General features: G+C 33.8%; 1 protein-coding gene across 4 annotated transcripts in view; it reads left to right on the top strand.

Annotated features, from left to right (window-relative positions):
* Positions 1-15,321, top strand: part of LRFN5 (leucine rich repeat and fibronectin type III domain containing 5) — a 235,858-nt gene that overhangs the window by 26,769 nt on the left and 193,768 nt on the right. The window contains exons 1-2 of one of the 4 annotated variants that reach the window (XM_041757996.1): positions 4,103-4,141; positions 4,246-4,278. The exons of the other annotated variants lie outside the window; for them this stretch is intronic. The gene's annotated coding sequence lies outside the window, so the exon portion shown is untranslated. Of the gene's footprint in view, positions 1-4,102; positions 4,142-4,245; positions 4,279-15,321 lie in introns of those variants that run through there. 4 annotated transcript variants of the gene reach the window in all.

Raw genomic sequence — 15,321 nt, 5'->3', positions numbered from 1 at the left:
GATGAGTTAGAGAAATATTGGAAACAAAGAAACTGGTTGAAAGACATTGCAAGCATTCTGGATGGGAAGCAATAAGGACTTGCTTGTGGAGTTTGTAATAAAAATGGAAAAAAGCATCTGGCTCAGTGACTTCAAGGAACTCCAGTTTACTTTCATTAGAATTTAGGAATTTTGTTTTAATACATTCTCTGCTGTAAGATCACAAGAGTTAACAATAAGCTCTCTTTTCATCCCAAACTCTTAGTCTGAAAGGGGCTTATTTCATTGATCTCCCACAATCATCCTCACTATGGGCATTTGCTATGGCCTTTGGGCCCCTCAGAACCAGTTCCATTGTTTAGGCCAGATGGATAAAAGGTGCTCAGTGTCTTAAGTAGGAGGTGCCCCTCACTAGTCAGGCTCCTTAAGTCTATAATTGTAGTTGGGGAGAGTTACTCTCTCTTCATGTAATCTATCATCTTATGATGGTGGAATTACATGGTTTTCAGCATGTCTTGTTCAGATATGTTGTTTTGTTTTCATTTAATCATATGACACTTTAAAACTACCAGCATTGAGGTAAAGAAGAAGACAGGATTTTTCTTTTTCTGAATCTCATTTCTTTATTTCTAGGCATAAACCAAGGTGTTCTGATTAGATCCAGAATCTGTCCTTAATAATGTGTAATTCTTAAAGAACTCCAGTCCAGATTTGCACATGCTACCCTCCACCTGCTATCCCAGCACAATCGTCGGCACTAGGATTATTCTATTTACCCAAGTTTGGGGTTTATCTCAGTCAAGAGCCAGGCCTGTGTGGATAACTCTATTTTATTTATTTATTTATTTATTTATTTATTTATGAGTTTTTTACACTTCATTTAGAATTTTTAGATATACATAGAATTGCTTAGGGATAAATATATTTTTGATGGGTTGAATGATGAGACCCATTTAGTGAAGAAAAAATAAACTTTGAACATTTCGTATGATATTCTAATTTCTTTCTCTAGCTAAATGAAAAAAGACATTAAAAATATCTGACTTAACAAACCTCTAGTTTATAGTTCTCCTAGTGTTGTGTATCAGTAGTTACTAAAATTTATATTTTTAGAGAAAGATTCTAGTTCTCAAAAAATAATTTCAAGAAATGTTACTTTTTGAAAGTCAGTTTTAAAATTAACGTAATTATATAAGATATAGTTTTTATAACATAGGCTAAATTATATAATATGTAAGCAAATTCAAATTTTATAAAGCTTAAAAGTCATGACAATTAGATATATTAAAATGTATTAAATACTTTATCAGTGCTTTGAATTACGCTTCTGGAAATACACTAGATATGGTATTTTAGATATGGACAGATGATATTAATTTATATTTGTATTTCTCTTTGCATCTCTTAGAAAGCATTTTTCTCATGTTATATTTTTTAAACCTGACAGAAATGCCATGAGGTAAAAAAGGTTGGTAACATTGTCTTTACAGTACAGATAGGAAATTTGTTCAATAAACCATGCTTGAAAAGTGACAGAAATGGGCTCCTAATATTCTACTACTTTAGTATTCTTCTGACTCCTAGTATTATGTGGCCTCTATTGAAATGCTGAAATAATATATATATATATTTTTTCCTAAAGTCAGAGCTCATGAACTGTTTTTCAGTAGCAGGAAATCATTATGTTCCTCTTAAGATTAGTATTTTGCTAGGTACTGGGATTGCAAAGTAAATAAGACTACCTTGGCCCTCAAAGGATGGATGGTCCACTAAATATTTTTTATACACCACATCATAGCCTAATATGCAAATCACAGACACAAGAAATAATTTGTCTTTTGTTCCCTTAACCAATGACATCATGCAGTATTATATATATTTTTTTCCTACAATGTTACTAGGTGAGCAAAGAGAAGCTTTTTCTGCTTTTGGATAAGCCAATTGAAGATAGGTTTCCACCCCCTAACTGTTTCCATCTTGACCTTTATTACATCACATTTTACTTGCGTTTATATCTTTGAAGGAGCAACAGATAGGAAAGACTAGGACACTGTGAAGATAGAGTCATGTGGAGCACTCATGAAAAATTAAATGCCCTCAGCACACACAGAAGTAGGTCATTTCATTCTTTATTAAATTTATATATCACAGTCACTGATTAACCTGTATTTGGGTATTGTAATTAGATAAGTCTGAACTTGCTTTATTGTCAAAGCATCTACCGTGTATAACAGACAATATCAAGTTAAAAGATTATCCAGGAAGTTCCTTCCTCAAATTTCTTTGCCCCTTGTCTTATATTTCATGATTTTACACCTCTGCCTTGCATACTTCTAGGATTCTCTACCTAAATGACCTATTTTTATCTTTGGTAGCTTATATCAGCAAAAGATGAAAGATCTCACGTCTATATAGAATACACAGGGCATTACCCTAGAACTGTATCTGAATCCCCTAGTGTTAGAATTTCAAGGATTAGTATTTGAAGAAATGGCACAAAGAACTTTATGTTTTTCAAAGATATAGGATGGCTGAATAGACAAAGAATAAAAAAATTCACTCTCTCTCAGGTGCAAATTATATAAACTGTCAGCTGATATTCTCCTAATGTAAAACCACACCACAGTAACTTGAGACATATTTTATCATTCCTGAAGACAGGATGATCTCTTTGGTGGGCATTTGAAAATGCTATTCTGAAGGTCTGAAAAGGACATTGGAAGGGTCATATGAAATACTAGCTATACATTCAAGTATTGTATTAGAGAACTCCAGAAAATTGGGAATGTATTTGATTGTGAATTAAAAAAAAAAAAAGGATGAGTGAAATAAATTAATGACTCTTTTTCACCATCACTGAGAAAATACGACCTCTACTATTTTTTATTACATTCCTATAGGTTGGAAAGGATAATATTTTGGTAAATGTAAATTGCAAATTTTACCTATTTTATGGTAATATATTTTTCGATGTTCCAAAACACCATGTTGTAGTAAAAAGATTACTATTTTTTTATCACTTCATGTACACATCAATACTCTTAGCATGCATGGCTTTTCTATGCATTTTTAAATGGATATTTTTCATTTTCTTGGGAAGATAACACCGAATTTAACACCAAATTGCTTCTTAAACTCCACAGATATGCCACCAAAGTGATAATTATCAGGTCTGTAATGTCCTATATCAGATATTCATGTAGTTCTTTGTGGTTTGATAATGGCTTTATGATTTACATTTAAAAGATTGTGAAAGGTGAAGGATAATTCTACTGCCCTGAAACATCAGAAGTTAAAATGTGAAACATTACTGCAGTCACATAAATCAACCAATTTCCCTTTGTTTTTATAGTAGAACATATTTTCCCTTGTTGAAAATGAGTGCATCAGCATAAAAGCCTCTTGAGCAAGAAAAATGTATATTGATCACTGTAAGTGCATCTCTATAATACCTTGAAGTTATTGAAATTGACCCTAAACCATGTTTTATTTCTGACAATAGGTTCCTTTCATGTATTGATATTTATTGTTTTATGCAAAAATAAATTTTTGTTGCAAAAACCCATGTAAGATCTGTCTTACTATTTGAATTTTTTTGTAGCATTTGGTAAACATCACAAGCATCATACTCAATGTAAGACTTATCAGATTATCCATCATAACTCTTATAACACTTTTGTCCTCCAACAGGGTGTTGAAATATGTATGTGTGATGAATCATCTATGTTACTACAAAGAACCCCTGTCTAGTAAACATTACAAAGAAGATAGATTCAATACCAAAAGGCTGCTTGTGTTATAACCTGAATACTAGTTTTTCTGATTTACCATATCATCCCTTTGCACTTCACATTTTCCATTTGGAAAATAGTGATAACATTAGTCTTCATCTAGCTCAATGGGTGTTACAGAAATAGATGAGACAGCATATGTGAATAGTTCACAGAGCTTTGAAAGAAAGTTGCTGCACAAATTGAGGCAATATGTAGGTCAAAGTTACTGGCTAAGGCAGGTGCTTCCTCATTGATATTTAGTTTCTCCCATTGTAGGGTCAAAACAGGCTGTCTGCCAAGAGACATGGAATATCATGAAGAAGTGGAATAGATTCCAGGACTTTATCCCTGTTTTGCGCTTCTCCATTCCTGGTGATTTGGATTAAATGGTGATTGCCAATATGAATTGATAGACAACTTGTTCTGTGATTCATAGACTGCTCTCCTTGCTACTTATTAACTATCTTTTGTTTTTCCTTTTTTTTTTCCTTAGCATCTTGCACTCTGAAGAGAAAGGCTGAGGAAGGTATCTTATATAAAATTGTGAATAATATGACATAGGTGTTTTTGAATGCTAGGTAAAGATTAGAAAAACATAATTAGCTGGATTAAATCACTAGTCATTTTAACACAAATAATTTGTTATGCCTGTATGCTGTTACTTCATACTTATTTGTCAAAGCTTATATCATATATTTTAGAAAAAGTAATGAAAATGGATTAAAAGCCTTACATAATTGGTATAAGACAGTCACACTAAATGTAGTATTAAAACACATTTTAACTGATTTATAATAGAGGAGCAAAGTCTAGTGCTTAGGGAAATCATATATACTTTTGACTCTCTAGATGTTTTATTGGTAAACTAATTTAGGGTTACACAAGTATGAATTTTTTAATATCTCCATAAAATAAAGCAAGAGGAAAATATACCAATCTGAATTTAAAAGCATTCTTAATCTTATTACATTTTTCAGGACATTGTGAGTAAATAATGACCAAACAGAAACTAAACAATTGTAACCAATGGAATATTGAGTATGTATTATTGCAATTAAAGATATATATTTTGATTTATGCAATATCCTTTGAAAACAGTGAGGTGGAAAATATTTTAGAGAATATTTCCTTTTATGGGTATTTTCGAGACTAAAATACTTCCCCAAAGCCACTGACAAATTATGCATATTAGTTTCTAAGTGTTCTGGTATATTTGAAAATCAACTGTTTTTGCATGATTGGGTTGATTCAAGATCCTGGTTCTATCTTCAGTAGCTCCTTAGGATGCCCTAAAAAAGGTAAATTTAGTAATGTTGTTTCACATTCCTCTATAAATTATTATCCCTGGTACACTCTCTCCCTCCCCACTGGAACATACACACACACACACACTTCCTGCTTAAGCTTATTTACTGTTAATTCCATATATTCTTTAACACTCTGCTTTAGATGCTTCAGTATTTTCATCTTTTCATACACAGGACTATTATTTCCCTCTCTGTGCCTGTGCTCAGATTTTTCCTCGGCATGGCACACTTTCCCTTCTAACCTATGCCTGTCAGAGTTTCAATGTGAATTCTTGCTTATTCCAAAACTAATCTTTTACTCCTCAGAACCACTATAGCCAATGCACATTTTGGCAAATTGCCCCATATAACAGGTGGTGATATCAAAATAAATTGCTAATGTAGAAAATTAAAATTAGAAATAATTAGGATATTTTTCCTGCTTGAAGTCACTGTTGAAAATGAAAGTGATGTTTCATTTTTTATTCTATTCATTGCTTTATTTTTGCAAACCTCAGAGAGCATTAGAGCTAACAGATATTCTAAGGTCCTAAAAGTCCTATAAAATTATTGTAGCCAGTTTTGTTATTTCACATACTCCATGTGTGAATTTCAGATTTTCCAGGATGCAGGAAGATTCCAAGTGTTATCAATTGGTCACTGAGTCTTTTTTAAAATAACATAGCTTTTTCTTAGAGCATATAGAAAGGATGAAAATCATTTATGTTGTTTTCAACATACTTTAATACTATCATGTAACCAGAAATATAGTTTCTTTGACTCTGCTTTTTAATGGTTATGTAGTATAATGATCTATAAAGTATAAATTATGTTTTATAATAGATAACTATATAATGCATAATCTATAAAATAATACATAACCTACTATACACAGTATGCCATCAGTTTCATTACATATCATGAACTGTACAGATAAAGCACAGACTACGGCAGACTGGGATAAGCAGAGAAAGAGAAAGGGAGAGAGAAAGAGAGAGAGAGAGAGAGAGTTAGAGGTTAAAGTGGAGAATAGTTTTTGAACCCCATGTTGAAAGGGGAAACAATGATCATCCTAAGCAAAGTGTGTATTTCTGTCAGCAAGGCTTTATGTCCTTCCCCTGCTTCCTCCAACTTTCAGACTCTATTATATGATACTTTACTTCTCAGACACTGAGGATCAGAACAGATGGAAGTTGGAATCCTGGGAGAATGTTGGCTAAAGACATGGGTTTATCTTTCCCAAAGAACACAAGAGTAGAGAGTGTTAAAGTTGAGATAAGGGCAGCCCGGGTGGCTCAGCGATTTAGCACTGACTTCGGCCCAGGGCCTGATCCCGGAGACCTGGGATCGAGTCCCACATTGGGCTCCCTGCATGGAGCCTGCTTCTCCCTCTGCCTGTGTCTCTGCCTCTTTCTTTCTCTGTGTCTCTCGTGAATAAGAAAAATCTTTAAAAATACGAGAAGAAATTTCAAGGATCATCTTTACCATTTCATATTAACGCATGGTTTCTTTTTTTATAGTCTTCTAAAAGCAGCTGTCTGGATCCTTTAAAACAACCACAGCAAAGTAATGGTTAATAGCTATTGCTATGGATCAGACCAAATGGGTCTATCTCTTCTACCTTTGCTAGCTCAGAGAGCTTTTTCTATGCTTCAGTTCCTTTGTAATACAGAGTTAGTAATAATACTTTTTCTTTTTTTTTAGTAACTTACTTCAGAATGGTTAAGGAGATTAAAAGAGATGATGTACTTAAAGTATAGCATAGTGTCTGGTGGAAAACTCTTAATGCCTATTAGCAGTTGTTCTCATATGACTATTGTTGGAAGGCTTATTAAAAATGTTTTTTTCCCCCATATTTTAAGTTCCAAACAACAAGCCTGGCACTTTTACAAGTTAGAGGAGTTTATGCCTTTTGGAAGCTATTCAAAAGGACTCTCTTTTTCAAATGAGAACCGTTTAAGCATTTAAGCATAGTTAACGTTTCTCTAACTCTTTTGAAATCTAAAAATTCTAAGTTATTTGATCTTTTTATATGTCATGATTTATCATTAGGACTATTCTGCTCTGGGTATTGAGCATGTGTTAATGTTTCTCTAGAAATTCAGTGCAATTCTCCTAGCAGATTGGACAGCAGAGTCAAGCAGAGTCAAGCAGAATTTCACATGGATAGCAATACGTAGGAGACAAGATGCAAGTTCATCAGATGTGTAGTAGGTATGAGAAGAAGATGGAGAGGCCATGGAGAAGCACAATCCACAAACACTGGCAAATGAGGAGTGGGGAGAAAATGAGGAAAGGATTAGTTGAAGGAAATATTATAGGTTTTTGTCTGATTAATTAATGGGACAATTATGACTTTAAGAAGAGTAAAAGGCTGGAGGCTCTGGGTTATAAGGAAGAGAGTAAGTCCAGGTTTGGGAGTACTGATTTTAAGTTGGTTTTTAGTTGGAAGTAAGATAAGAGCAGGGACTCAAAATATAAGATAGAAGTAAGAAGAGATACCAAAGCTAGATCAAGAGATTTGGGGTCAATCAGAGAAATTTTGAAGTGATTAGATAGATGAGCCTGTCAATTAGGAACAACTTGAGAGAAGTGTACCAAGATTGTGGGAAGAGTAATGATAAATTCTGAAGCTAGGGAATTTCAAGAAGAGTAAAAATTACATAGGCAAATAGAAGTGAATACAATCATAGCTAATAAGAATAATGACCAAGAAGAACTGTTCAGTTAAGTAATTTGAAATATATCTCTATGTAAACTTATATTAACTTCTCTGTATCTGTGTCTTTCTCTATCTAGCTTTCCATACAGTTTTATCACTTTTTTAAATTGGAGTCCACTTTTGAAGCTAATGTACAGTATATATTTGCATTATGCTTAGTGGGGAATCATAAAATCCATTACTATTACAATCAAACAATATAGTGGTTATTATTACCAATACTATTTACAAGTTTCTGGAATGTGCCTAGCTGACTCAGTTAGCAGAGAGCATGCAACTTTTGATCTTGATGAGGTGAGTTTGAGCTCCATGTTGGGCACAGATATTACTTAAAAATTTTTAAAAATAAAATAAAATTAATAAGGTTCTGGAATGGAAATCGTCATTATTGTTTAACATTGTTCTTGAAGTATACTGGAAAAAAATAGATGTTGGAAATAAAGAGTTATGTTTATTATTATTTGCAAATTATTGTTTCAATCCAAAAATCTCCCCAAATCAATAAAGATATTAGAAATACTACCAGTTGATTCATATACCTGGTCAGATTATAAATATGTATGATTCAGGAGCTTACTTTTAAAATTCAGCAATAACCAGATGGAAATAAAATACTCTTGCTATCAAAATATTAAAGAAGCATAATATGCCCAAGAATAAGCTCTACTAGACATATACAAGAACTTTGTTAAATAGATAATACTATTTATAATATAATAATATAATACTTCATGAGGGAAACTTAAAAAGATGTAAATAAATGGCATTAACAACTCCTTTGCATGAGATATCTTAATATTGTAAAGAGGTCATTTCTCTCAAAATATTTTTATGGATTTATTAGAATCCCCCTACCACTCACTCCCTACAGAATGGCATATTTTTTTGGAATATGACCAAATAATTTCCAATTTCATTTGAAGAATAAACCTGTACATTAAAAGAATAAATAAGGAAAATTATGGTAAAGAAGAATAATAATATGAAACTTGCTGTTAACATGTCAACTTCTAACATGCAATTAAAATATTAATGAAAAAAATTGACAAGGAATTCAAGGCGACTAAAAAATAGATTGTTTTGTAAATAATATTGAAGTAATTTTAAATTTGGAAAAATACTTAGGTAAGATATTTACTTATTACCATAGATCAAAATGAACACCCAGGTATTAAATATCTAGCTATTCAAATACTGAAATATAAAAGGTGAATAAATTTTACTCTTGTAGTGCTTAAAAGCAAGAATCACTCAGAAAAAAAGATTTCATTATATAAACATTATTATTTTCTTTTTGACAAAGAAACAGAAACAAAGTTAATAAACCAGTGATATACTGTTTAAAGATATTTGCAATTCAGATGAGAGACAAAATTTTAATTATGTCCATGATATAAATTAAAATATGACAATATAAACAAGACCAACAATAATTAGGCAATTTATGATAGGCAAAATCATCAATCAATAACAATGAAGATATCATTAAATTCATTAGCAAATATATGCCCCAGTGCACAAATATGTTCCAAGTCTGTGAGCAAATGAAAATTTACATGAACTCTTTGTTGCAGGATAAATTGATGGGACTTTCTGAGGGGTCACCTGACAGTATATATACAACTTGAAGAATAGCAAGCCTTTTATTTCAGAAAATCCACACTGAAATATCTGTTAAAATGATTGAAGGGGTGCCTGGGTGGCACAAAGCTTCCAACTCTTGTTTTTAGCTCAGGTCATGATCCTAGGGTCCTGGGATCGAGCCCCAAGTCAGGCTCCACACTCAGTGTGGAATTTGAGATTCTTTCTCCCTCCCACCCCCTCCCACTAATGCTGTCAATCTCTCTTTCTCAAATAAATAAATAAAATCTTTTCTAAAAAAGGAAATAATTGGAAAAAATATGGATTTACAGAACAATATTATAAATTAAAAAAAAGGAAAACATCTTAAATTATCATCGTCAAGTGAGTGTACATTGCTGTATACACACACGCACACACATTAGAATATGATGTGGCCATCAAATACTTAAATTGACATGTCCAGGACATGCTCTTAAGTAACTATTATGGGCTATATGTATAATATAATGTTCAGTTCATGAAAAGGGAGCAAATTGTGCAAATTATTTGCTATCACAGCACTGTCATGAATCCTCAACAATCTTAGTCAATTTGAACTTCTTTAATAGAAATTTTTAATGAATGTTCAAGTTATGCTATAATAATGCAGCATCACTTAGCTGACTCTAGTAAATTATGTTGAGATCATTTTCAATTGGAAAATACAGTAAGATATTTACTTATCATCATAGATCAAAATAAATACCCAAATATTAAATATTTAGCTATCAAATACTAGAATAAATTGAGGCAAATAACATTGGACTTTTGCAGTGCTCAAAGACAAGTTATCATTAAGAAATACTGAGATTTCATTATGTAAGCATTGTATTTTTCCATTTGATGAAAAGAAAAACAAAGTTAATAAAAAATGATATGTTGGTAAAAGATATTTGCAGTATAGAGGAGAGGCAAAAATTTAACATATTCAAGATATAAATAGAAATATAACATTATAAAAAAGACCCTTCAAATGGAATGATCTTCTAGTATTTAAAGGGCAGAAGTAAGGTGATTGTGACTTGAATGATGTGATAAAGAAAGTGGAGGGAGGGATTGTGTTCAGAGAGAGACCTTCAGATTATACAAAGAACAATTTGGGAGTTGTACCAAAACGTTTGGGCTTTAAGTATAAGTGTATTCCATTTAAGATTTGAGGCAGAAAAGTAATGTGATAGCCCTAAACCCCGAAGAAAGGTCACTCTTGCTCAGGAGGGAAGTAGGAAGAGGAGCAGAGGCCAAAAGAATTATTGCTGCATTGGTTTAGGAAAGAGGTAGAGATGGACTTTATAAGGGTTAGAGGAGTTACCCAATTTCATATATATTTTGGAAATATAACTGGCAGGTCCTGCTGAATGAACCAGTGTTGTTCAACTACAAAGTTGAGTTTCTAAAAAATTTTTTTAAAATAGATTTATAATTGACATAACATTATGTTAATTTCAGGTATACAACATAATGATTCAATATTCGCATATATCATAAAATGATCAACACAATAAGTCTGGTTAACACCCATCACCATACATAGTTACAGTTTTTTTTCTTAGTATGTAAACTTTCAAGATCTACTTTCCTACTACTTTTAAATATGCAATACAGTATTATTAACTACAGTCACTATACTGTACATTACTTTCCCATGGCTGAATCCTTTTACAACTGGAATTTGTACTCTTTTATCGCTTTCACTCATTTCACCTACCTCCTGATCTCTGGCTAAGGTAATAACCACCAATCTGTTATCTATATCCATGAACTCAGTTTTTTGCTTTCTTTTTTTTTTTTTCAAATTTTTATTTTAGATTCCACATATAAGTGAGGTCATGCAGTATTTATCTGTTTCTGTCCAACTTATTTCACTTAGCATAATATCATCAAGGTTTATCCATGTTTTTGCCAATGGCAAGATTTTACCCTTTTTTTATGGCTGAATAATATCCCATTGTATACATACACCGCATTTTCTTTCTTTCTTTTTTTTTTACATTTTCTTAATCCATTTATCACTTGAACACTTATGTTGCTTCCACATCTTAATTTTTGCAAATAATGCTGCAATGAACATGGAAGTGCACATAATCCTTTTGAGATACTAATTTTATTTCCTTCTGACAAATACCCAGAAGTGGAATTGCTGGATCATACAGTAGTATTTCTGTTTTTAGTTTTTTGACTAATCTTGATACTGTTTTTCGTAGTGGCCGCACCAATTTATATTTCCATTAAAAATGCACAGTTTCCTTTGTCTCTACTTCCTTGCCAGCAGTTGTTATTTTTTAAATCTTTTGATACTAGCCATTCTGACAGATGCGAAATGCTATCTCATGATGGTTTTTATTTGCATTTCCCTAGTGATTAGTGATATTGAACACCTTTACATGTACCTGTTGGCCATTTGTGCGCCATCTTTGAAGAAATGTCCATTCAGATCCTCTGCCCATTTTTTTTTCATCATGTTTGGTTTTGCTCTTGAGTTGTATTAGCTCTTCATATATTTTGGATATTAACTCTTATCAGATATGTGGCTTGCAAATGTTTTCTCCCATTCTATAGCTTGCCTTTTCATTTCTTGATGGTTTCCTTTGCTGTGCAACTGACAGAATGGGAGAAAATGAAATGAATGTTGTCTGAGCAAGAAGGATGTGGATATAAGAAGACGGTGCATTGTGAAAAATCTGATGTGGTAGAGAAGAGGCCTCGGTGATCAGAAAATTGTTGAACTGATAATTTTAGAATAAGTGACTTGGAAAGTTTAGATGTGATAGTCAGATAGGAGGTGCTGTTTTCAGAGCAGGTCTTTTGTACAACCATGTGCTTTGGTACCTGAAGTAGGTGGAAGAAAAGACCAGTGAGACAAAGGAAGCAAAGAGATAAAAGGCCATTGTGGTAGATGGAGCATATCCTGACTTTTAGTGTAGCTAAGCATGGTGAGAATATCATTTGTGGATAGGAAGACAGTAAACCAGGAACCAAAAATCTCACTGAATGAGGAATATCACAAGTAGAATGTCAGAAGGTGGGGACAAGTAGGAAGGACATGGAGTGGGAGAGTCCGATGACATGCATTTCAAAGGAGCTGTGATTTTGAGAAAGGGAAGAATCAGTTAAAAAATATCAAGGAGAAGCAGAGGAGACTTACTGTCAATCGGAGAAGGACAAACAGTGTATGTTCTCATTCATTTGGTGAATATAAATAATAGTGAAAGGGAATATAAGGGAAGGGAGAAGAAATGTGTGGGAAATGTCAGAAAGGGAGACAGAACATAAAGACTCCTAACTCTGGGAAATGAACTAGGGGTGGTGGAAGGGGAGGAGGGCGGGGGTGGGGGTGAGTGGGTGATGGGCACTGAGGGGGACACTTGACGGGATGAGCACTGGGTGTTATTCTGTATGTTGGTAAGTTGAACACCAATAAAAATTAATTTATTAAAAAAAAGAGGAGACTTACTGAGCTTCCTTGCCTTTCTTACTCTACTTATTTGCTTCCTCTTTTTGTGAGTATTGGAAGGGGGGAAAAAAGCCTCTTATTGAGAAGGAGAAGGGAAACCTATCTTCAAGAAGAGCACTGTATCAGAGTATTAAGTTGAAGTGAGTTTCAGAGAAAACAAAGTATCAGAGAGGAAGTTCTAAAGGGAATAATAATAAGTCTTGTAGAGGGGTGGTTCTTAAATACAATAATTACAACAAGTAATGTTTTAATGATGAATGAGAATAATTGTAATGCATTATGGTAGTATGTCTACTCTTTAGGGCTGGATGGTATTTTAAAATTTTATTTATTTACTCATGAGAGATGCAGAGATAGAGGCAAATGAAGAAACAGGGTCCACATGGGGTACCTGATGTGGGACTCAATCCCAGGACCCCAAGGTCACGACCTAAGCTAAAGGCAGACACTCAACCACTGAGCCACCCAGGCATCCCAGGGCTAGATGGTATTTAAGATATCAGGGAATTTACCACTTGGGACTGGTGAAATTTTGTCAAGAAAGAAAACTTGCAAAGACCATTCAGGGAAGTTGGTCTTGAGAGAATGAATACATGGAAAAGTAGGTAATTGAAGAAAGTTTGGACTCTAGGATAAGAAACTGGGAGGAGGAAGGCTCTGGGTTTTCCTGTGACTGGAGATTTTTAAGCATTGTAAGATATAGGTCAGTCAAGGTATCTGTCATATTCTGAATTGCTGAAATCAGTATCTATGCCAACTACCATTTAGTGGACCTTCCTAATCAACAAAAGCTGGAATACTAAAGGCTACATGACCCAGGCAAATTTCAGTAGAGTTTCTATATGTGCTTTAAGTTCTGTCAATCAAATGGGTTTGGGTGAGACTTGAATTTGGAACTGAGTTAAGGGGAGGAAGGCACAGAGAAGAAGGCTATCACCATTCTGCTGTTACAGATGGTGACAGAGACAAAATGGTTCTAGATTTGGCAGTTCCCAGCCCCAACATCTGGTTTCTTGATAGTAGAAGGAGTATCAGTTGCTTTGGTACCCTAGGAAGAGGTATTTTTTTGGGGGGGCGGGAAGCCTAGCCTTCTAGAGTCTGCCTCTTGGGCCTTCTCAATGATTATTTATTTTTTAAAGTAATCTCTACAACCATCATGGTGCTCAAGCTCACAATCCTGAGATCAAGAATTGTATGCTCTAGTGACTAAGCCAACCAGGCACCCCTCTTAGTGATTAGGGCCATTTTATATCCTATAATAAATTTTATTTTTGCTTATACTACTGGGATGGATTCTTTCCTTTTCTAAAACTACCCCTCCCAAATGTAGATAATTTGCCTGAGGTTGGGCACCTGATTTAGTAATATATGGGTTTGGAGAGTTAAAAATTATTAATTAGGACCATCAAATTTTCTCGTGTGTGTGTTTTAGAAATAAGTAAGTCAATTATGAGAGATAATGGTTGTTACTTTTATAAGTTCAGCTTCGTTCAGTGGATAATTGGGAAGAGAGATAATCTTGAACTAATGTGTAGTGTGTGTGTGTGTGTGTGTGTGTGTGTGTGTGCTTGCATGTTGGCAGAAGTATCTAAAATACTGCTGAGTATCTTAAGAATGCTGTAAAGTGACTCTTGATATGACACTTAGCAAAAGAAGGAAGCATTTACTAGTTTAGTAGCTAGTTGTCTCTGCCACAGGAGCACGAACAGACACACTTGCATTTTTGAGCAATAACTAGCCTCATAAAAAGCTGACTTGGAGAACTATATGACTACAAATTGAACTCTTACTATAATTAACTTTAGTACCCTTTGAGGGAATGCTGGGCTTAAATAGATATTTTCATACAGCACATAGAAAATCTAACCCTTTAAATCTGGGGCAGAGATTAATGTGAACATTAGGTATGATGTGCTCTGGGAGCTCATGCTAGTGTTCTATGGAAGTAATCTTCTAGAATTTAACCTGTGACCCCATTTACAAACTTGAAATATTTAGGAGAATCCCGATGGTAGGAGAAAAAGTGAATTTGACACAGGTTCTACTTTCAGTTATTGAGTAATCTTCGAATTTAACCATTGTTATTGATATTTTTTGTATTAAATTCTAATATGTGAAAATCAATGTAAATAATGGAGAAAGCTATAGAATTTGAATTTTTTTAAAAGATTTTATTTATTGATTCATGATAGTCACACAGAGAGAGAGAGAGAGAAAGAGAGGCAGAGACACAGGCAGAGGGAGAAGCAGGCTCCATGCAGGGAGCCCGACGTGGGATTTGATCCTGGGTCTCCAGGATGGCGCCCTGGGCCAAAGGCAGGCGCTAAACCTCTGCGCCACCCAGGGATCCCTAGAATTTGAATTGTTATGGAAGAATTGCAGGGGGTCAAAAAACTCAGGGCATAACACAAATTGACCTGGGACAACAAATTTGTTTCACTTTTTAAAGTCTTTAAAATGTTGCAATGTTTTTAATGTTTTAGAAAG

Source organism: Vulpes lagopus, chromosome 6 (assembly GCF_018345385.1).
Source record: "Vulpes lagopus strain Blue_001 chromosome 6, ASM1834538v1, whole genome shotgun sequence".
NCBI lineage: Eukaryota > Metazoa > Chordata > Mammalia > Carnivora > Canidae > Vulpes > Vulpes lagopus.
This window is presented reverse-complemented; position numbering and strand designations above follow the sequence as displayed.